The sequence below is a fragment of the Vombatus ursinus genome, unplaced genomic scaffold (genome assembly GCF_900497805.2).
Source record: "Vombatus ursinus unplaced genomic scaffold, bare-nosed wombat genome assembly UNPS02000582.1, whole genome shotgun sequence".
In the NCBI taxonomy this organism is placed as follows: Eukaryota; Metazoa; Chordata; class Mammalia; order Diprotodontia; family Vombatidae; genus Vombatus; species Vombatus ursinus.
The window spans coordinates 24,189,820-24,198,426 of NW_020940360.1; positions in this window are offsets into that span (position 1 = coordinate 24,189,820).

Here is an 8,607-nt window from a genome sequence, read left to right on the forward strand (position 1 = left end):
GGAGAAGACGAAAAGAGAATAAATTACAGGAATGAAGAATGGCAGAGGGTTGAGGAATGGCACATCAAATTTGGAGAACAGCTAGTAGTCCAGTTGATTGGAGTGTTAAATGTGTGAGGGAGTATTGAGAGATAATACTGCAAAGACAGGCTAAAACTACTGCTGAGAGATTTAAGATCTAAACTAAAGAATTTGTCTCTTATAAGCAATAGGGAGCCAACCACCCAAGGTTTTCTTTGTTTGTTTGCTTGCTTGTTTGTTTTTGTAACGGGCGAATGATGTTGTAGGACATGGACTTTAGTAATATTGCTTTAGTATCTGGGTGGATAATAAATAGGAGGGGGGAGAATCTGAAATTAGGGACCAGTTAGGAGTATATTATAATAGTCCAAACAAGAGTTGATAAGAACTTAAAACAGAGTGAGGGTTGGTGAGAAACAAGAGAAGAGAAAGAGATAAAATGGAAATAAAATCAACTAGACTTAGCAACTGATGGTATATGGGGAGTGAGAGAGAGGGAAGACTACTGTGATTCCAAGATCACTAACATGGGTGAATGGGAGAATGCTGATGCTCTTCATAAAAAAGGAGATGTTTGAATCAATAAGTTAATATATTTTAAAAAGCATTTATCAAGTGCTTACTGTGTCCAAAGTACTATGCTAAGTGCTTGGAATACAAATAGAAAACCCAGACAGTCCCTGACTTTAAGGAGCTCATATTCTAAAGAAGGAAACAACACATATAGAAGATTTTAGTTACAAATCAGTTGGAAAGGTCTGAGTCCTTAGCATACAGTGGAAAAGCAGATGTGTAATATGACTTCTTCGATGTCATTTCTACTGATAAAATCATATCAGTTTCTGATATTAAGTCATTTGATAGTGCCAAGGATTTTGGAAACAAGAACTTTCTTTTCTGGGTCTTCAGTAGCTGTGGTTGTAGTTCATGCTGGAGCAATTGCCAGGCTCTATCTCCACCAAAGTTGTTTCCCACAATGATTGCTTTGGGCACTAGACTAGAAACATTGTTATTCCTAAGGCTAGGGTTCAGGGTCCTAGACTATCTCTATCAGAGTGTGAGGAATGTGGTGGTCAAGATGACAGTGGTGGTTTGACTTTGGCATATGCCTCAGGATGCCTCTAAGCTCAACTGGTTTGAAGAACAAACAAGTTGGGAGGAAGATGGTGGGTTCTATTCTGGACTTTTGAAGTATCAATAAGATATCTACATAAAAATATTCAGTAGGCAAGTTGTCGTGAGAGCATAAATTTCTAGGCAGAATTTGTGGGTGGATATGGAGATTTAGGAACCATCTTTGTAGAGCTAATATCTGAACCAATGGGATCAGATGAAATGACCAAAAGCAACCCAGCTTTGAGAATTGGCAGCATATAAAGCATGGTAGGACAAGAGGCCAATGTAGTCGAATATGAAGGATACTGGCTTGCTGAGTTGTTTAACTAGTGGCTTGAGAATATGAAGAGAAGAAAGAGAAGCCATAACAGGTTGATATCATAGAAGAACAAGAAAAGATGCAAGGCTTGGAAGTCAAGGTTGAAGATGAAGAATAAGTGTAGGACAATGAGGCATAGGACAAATACAAAGAACAGAATATGATCAGAGAGAGAAATGTCAAAGTCCAACATCATGGAGATAGAAAAGTTTGGGTTGATGGTGAGGCCTCCAGTTTGTTTATTACAACATGTAATTAGACATCACAAATCGTTCATCATTCCCTAAATAGATTTGTTTCTTATAAATTATTAGAATTGTGACTTAACATATCAAATGTTTAATCTTTTCATTTCAAGTTTCCTTCAAAATCTACAAATTGCCATTTTCCCTTCTATAGTTATGCTCAGATTATGATATTGTAGACAAATAAGCAACAATATTCCAACAACTATTATAGTATTGAATTTATGGGGAACCACTGACCACCTTGAAGGAAAAATAGTTCCAAGGATTCAATCATTGTCTCTGGGAATTCTCGCAATAATGAAACTATAGATCCTTCAAAATCTCAAAATACCATAAGCAAACAAAGTTTTTCAATAAAAATGCTATTTCAATTCCTGAAATTGATGAAGAAACTAGACTGATTTGCCTTAGATCCACATACATTAAATGTTTATGATAATTAAAAGATACTATGAGTCTAATTTCTTTTTTCTCTAATTTAGATAAGGCACCAGTAAGTACATGTTCTGGGTTGAAAAAAAGGTTTATTTTTATATCCGCTATTTATTTGCTTACACTCTGCAATATACACACATGCAAACCTCATCTCCCACATAGAGTTAACAATGCGAATGGGTTCTTTTGTATACTGGATTAGCTTCCTAGCTCTTTAAACCAAGCTGTAAATTTGGATGTCTTTGTTCCTTTTCCTTTTTGGTTCAGCAAACTTGGACTGGACAAGTTGTGTTTGCCTGAGTGGTCTTCCCCACCCCCTTTGAAGGCTGCAGGATTGATTCCTTATGCTCCAAGCCAGAGGTAATGTCAGTGACCAGTGCTCTATTCACTGAGTCAGTCAGCCATCCTTTCAGCCTTTGATTTTTTTTCTTCCACTAATCTGTGGACCTCACAGAATTCGCAAGTCAAATGAAATGTGTATAGGGTCTCTAACAGGAGCAATCTAGGAAACAGCTAAGCCTGTGTACAACCTATTGGATGACAGGGTCTGGGAAATGTGATGATTTTAAAGGCTTCTTCTACTGTAAAAATAAAAAAAATCACAATTGCATTAAAAAGCACAAATGAAACAACTTCGTAACTTTTCTTTAATGTTGCAAACATGTAATTGCTCCCGTACCACAAATATTTTCTAGTGCTTAATGCACTTGGTGTGAATCTTTGATGACTGGTGGCTTTTTCTTCTTCTTTTTTTGCTGAAGGGGACAAGAAGCTTATATACATACATACCAACACTTCAAAGAATTGCCTCCATTAATTTTTTTAACTTAAGCTCCAGAGTGTTAAATTGCTCAATTTAAGCTCTGAATACATTTCATTAGATCATCTTACAGCATTATTTTTTCCAATGAAAAATAAGGATATTTTGTAGATTTATTCCCTATATGATACTACAAGCAGAAACAGAGAACATTCATGTTCTCCTTGGGATATAGCGGATTCTAAAGAAGACAGTGTTAGACCTTCCTTCTCCCGGCCCCCCACTCCTGGATAAAGATATGTTTCAACAAACACCATTTTAAATCTGTATTAAAGGGTCACACAGTATTTCTCAGCTTCTTCCCACTACCCAATCTCCAAATTCACCTATTTTTCTAGTCTACACTGTTGAAATCACAGCACTAGAAGGAAAAAAAATGTATTCTGTGAAATCATGGGTTAGACATTAAATATATTCCTCTTTTGCTTATATTACTTACTAGGAATTAAAATCTTACAAGGTAGAAGATCCTATTTAACAAATATCTATTCACTAGCAACAATGTATTAGGACTGTGTTAGACACTGTGGAGATGATAACAACAATAGTAATAATAATAGCTTTTATATAGCATTTTAAGGTATGCAAAGAACTTTGTGAGTATTTGATTTCATTTTATCCTCACAACAACTTTGGAAGAATACAAGATAGATAGATAGATATACAGACAAACAGATAGACACAGAGAGCTAACATTATATATATATATATATATATATATATATATATATAGTGTGTGCATATATATGAGACATACTAACTATATGAAGTTATGAAGCTTATAATCCTTTTGGAGAGATAAGACATGCAAGCATGAAACAGATAATATTGAGGTACAAAGACAACAGAATCAATCACTCAATCAGCATGCATTTATTAAGCACCTACTATCTGCCAGGCACTGTGTTGGTGCTGGAGATACAAACACAAAGAATGGAATAATCCCTGCTCAAAAGGATTGGTTGTTTGTTGTTGTTGGGTTTTTTTTTAAAGAATGTATTGTTTAAAATTAAATACTTCAATGTACAGAATTATTTGACCCTGGGCAAATTACTTAACCTCTTAGTGCCCTCAAGCAATTCCTTAAAGAAATTAGAGAGCATGCAATAATCTGAACTCATAGATATTCCTCACCAGGAACTTCTACCCATGAAATTACTAGTCTAGCAAAAAAAAGTAATGATTATTATAATCTGCAAAATGAATTGAAAAAATTGGAACAACAATCAGAAGTCAATTGGAAAGATCTTATTTCTGATTAAAAAGCTAGCATTAAAGTTGTTTCAAAGCTGCTAAAAGAGCAATTTATTGATAGAATCTCCACCATCTTTCCTTGTGGACAAAGTGCAAGGGGTGTTCCAACACCTGGCCTGCCCTGCCCTACCTCCCCCCACCTCTCCAAAAAAGGTATCTATTGAACAAGATTTCCTCCCTATAGAATCTCTTTGTTGTTGTAGTGAGCAGGAGAGAACAACAGTGGGGATTCCTGAGCCTATATAAAGAGCTGTCACAGCAGGATGTCTCATCAGTAGGCTGGTTGGAGACTTTCCCCATTCAATATGTCAATAGCCCCAGTGGTTTTGCCTTCTTGGACTGTCTTCCCACTGCTTAAATTCAGGTAAATGCTGTTAATTTGTCTGTTTCTCTGCTAAGAAGTGGTCAACTTAACTAGTTAACATTTTAAAGGACTCTGAAGACTTGATGTGCTTTACAGGTTTATGTCACAGAAGGAAATGACTCTTTTCTCCTTTGATAAAGTGCATGAAGAATCTTGAGACGTGAAAAGCCTTCCCACTAGGGGAACTTCTGCTAAAGATATCTAATGATGATGTACACAGCTGCCCCCAAATCACAGAAATCAAAGAACAAAGGAATCAGTTGCAGCTTTGTTTATCAACATTTGCCCAAAGTTGATGACCTATATGGAAGGCCAGTCTTAATGGGAATTGGTACAAAATATTTTATTCAGGTGAAATGCAGGCTAAGAACTATGTGCTAAATAATTTCAGGCCCAACACCAGAAAAACATGACTCCTTTAACCTGAGGGGAAGCTAGTCTTTGAAATACCTGAGGATACTTAACATCTTTTGGGTTTGTCTCCTAAGCTTTTTAGTATGCAATTTAGAAGACATTTGAATTTTCCAGAAGTACTCCCATCAAGAGGAAAAGAAAGACTTAGCCACACACAGTTTAAATTGTTCAGGATGCTATTCCCCAGAGCAGAGGTGTCAAATACCCGCCTACTTTATAGTTTATAACACTTTCTAATGCTGCTGGAACCAGATTAAAATGTAATTGGGAAATACTTAACAAAATAAATAAAAGAACAATGGAATATAAATAATGGTAGTATGTGGTTTTCTAATCAATATGCAGCCCACAGGGATCCTTCTGTACTATTTTAAATGGCCTCCATTTAATTAATAATAATAACAAAATAATAATTTCTAATTTTTATATAGCACTTACTATGTGCTAGCCACTGTACTAAGAGCTTTACAATGACTACTCCATTTGTATTTATTTTACATCACTACTCTGTAGTACATGGAATCAGTGGTATCGGGATATTTTCAAGGGCCAATCTGTCCATTAGGGCCAGTTTCTAGAATGTGTAGCATGAGTAAGGTGACACACGAGTGAGCAAAACAACTGGAAGGCCAAGAAGAGCAGAATGTAGGGAGTGGGCTGAAGAAATCTATTTCACGCCAAATGATGGAAGGACACTGGTATAAAAATGAGACTAACAGAGGCAGCAAAGCAGAAAAGTTTCTTTCTCTTATATCACTGGTGCCAGTTAGCATGGGGGACTTCAGGGTAATATTATTATAACATTTTTTACTGTAGGAATTACAATTGAAATTTGCTATGTATGAGGATAACTAAAATTCGATCATTTCACACTCTCCAGTCCATGCCTGAGGATATTTGGGGGGTAAATAGATTGCTTGGAAACAGCCAGTGACTACAGCTAAAATTACATCTTATCAAATGAGCTGAATGGCTTTTTAATTACTGGGCTGGTGTCCACATGCTGTCACCACCATCTAATACTGAGACGGTATTGATTTGATTTTTAACTTTGATGCACCAAGGGAGAAAAATGCAGAATAGCTATGTGTGTGTATGTGTGTGTGTGTGTGTGTGTGTTGTGTGTGTGTGTTTGTGTGTGTATGTGTGTGTGTTATGTGAAAATGTTTTCTTCCCAAGCAATAGAACAATGTAATTTTCAATTCTTTAGATATATTCTCTTTTTTTAAAGACTGAGTTCTAAATTGTTGCAACCTGCACCTTCTATAAATTATTATAATTGTATACATGTGTTTTGAGATGAGACTGATATTATTGCCATCCTCTACCCAGAACCCTCATAACAATAAGATCTGAATCTCCATAGTCTATAGCAAAAACCAACCTTTTAAGTAAAGAAACATTTCTAGGCTGAGTGTGAGACCTACAGAGGTCACAACTACCATTTAGAAATACTGTAGATTATAAAGATGGGAAAAGGTGCCCCCCTTTTCATCTGGTCCAGAGTAAATTAAAATCCTGCAGTAGTTTAAACAAAAGTCGCCATTCAATTTTCTTCTACGCTAAAGGTAATTTTGTCTGCAGTTTACACGCATTAAAAATACTTGCCATTTTTCTCCTACAATTTGTCCCATTACTTCTGTTCATCTTCTTGCCAAGGGCTTCTTGAAATTGTTTCTGATGTTCACTTTATTGGGCTTCATTTCTATCTGGGGTCATCCAGGATTCTGTGGTTGGTTTGGCAAAGCAAAGCATGGAAAGGGAGGCAACTAATTAAGAACCCCCAAGCCCAGGTAACTTGGGTCAAAGAAGGGTTTGGGTATCTATTATCCAGGTTCTACTCTTCACTTCACATTATCAACATAACTCTGGCCTTTAAGAATCTCTTAATTAGAAAAAGCTCTAGATGTCTTAGCTCAGGTCTATATAATTTACTTCTATGTTTTCTGATATAATCCCAGCTATTTTATAAATTGCAGAATAATTGTCAACAAGCATTGGTAGATAGAGAGCTCCCTATAACAGGTCTAGGCGATTCTATTTTCTGGAAAGGTCATATGGCGTAGTGGATAGAGGGCCCACCTTGGATTTAGGAAGACCTGGGCTTAAATCCTTCCAATAACAGATGCTACCTATGTGATCACGTATAAATAAATCACTTCATGTCTCAATGTCTCCAAGTCTCTCAAAGTCTCCAATGTCATTCTCTAAAACTATATAGGTACAAACAAATTGTAGGTCTTTTTAAGGGGAAGAAGTTTCCAAGGCAGAAGTCACCCACACCAATAAAATCTCCAGTCCAAATCAAAGATAAATATTACATTCAAAATTGTTAATATTATTGATATTTCATTTCTCGCATCACCTTCATTTCCACATATGTCACTTCTTTTCCTCCCTTATAAAAAGAAACATTCTGTTGTTCTTGTTGTTGTTGTTTTAAGGATACAATGCTAGAATATTTTAATTCATGCTTTCACATGATGATTAAACAAATAATTCTAAACTCACCAATGGCACACTTCTTTACCTGAGCTTTACTCCTGGTCAGAGGGTTTCTCTCTTGACTACTTCTACAGACATTACTCCAGAATAGAGGGGAACCTAGAATAGGCAGGACAGTCATGCTTTTATGCTAATGCCACTGACATTTATGCAGCATTTGACATTTTATAAAATAGTTTCCTCACAACAACCTTTTGATACAGGTAGTACACAAGCATTACCATCCCTATTTTACAGATGAGGACAGTGAGGTGAATAACTTAGCCCAATCCCTTCCTGCAGTTAGCTGAGTCAGAAACATAACCTAGGACTTCCGTAGTCTGGTTGAATTCCCTTTCTACTATAATTTCATCCTTAGTCACTGAGTGTTTTTTATTTGGTTGAGGTGAAGGAGGGGAGGAGAAAAACATGGATTGCTGCACGTTTAACAGCCAAACAGTTCTCTGAGAAAACACATTCATGGGACTTACTTTTAAATTTAATCTGCATTATTAATTATTATATAATACAATAATAATTATTCTTAATCTGCATTATTTCTCCATCACTTTCTTAGGCAATTAAGAAAACTATAAATCAAGCCCTGATTTGTAGTCTTTGTGAATGTCTGACATATAAAGTTCATACTGAAATTTTAACAATTAACTCTCCAGAGTTGGTTCAAGATGGTTCCAACCCAGCTTTGGAGGGGGATGTTGAATAAAATATAGATTTCACTGTATAGGCAACTCAGGAACTTCAAGTGAGGAAACTCCCTCTATCAATGCATTTTATTTTATCACCTGCTTTGCAAGTTCAGTCTTAAAAAGTTGCCTGGAGAATAGAGAGGCTAAGTGACTCACCCAGTGTTACATAATCAGTATGTTGCAGAGAAGAGACTTCAACCTAGGTCTTCCTGACTTTATGGCTGGTTCTCTGTTCACTACACAATGCTGCTGCTCCATGGGTTGTTCTTAATCAGATCCTCTATCTACAACTCCTGAGAAGAAATGCTCCCTAGTAGGAATGATCTCAGAGCCGGATGTGAGGAACTCTGAACATTAGGTACTATCTCTGAGACTGACATGTGCTCTTTCTCCTACTCCATGCTGCTTTTCACAATAATGGTGAG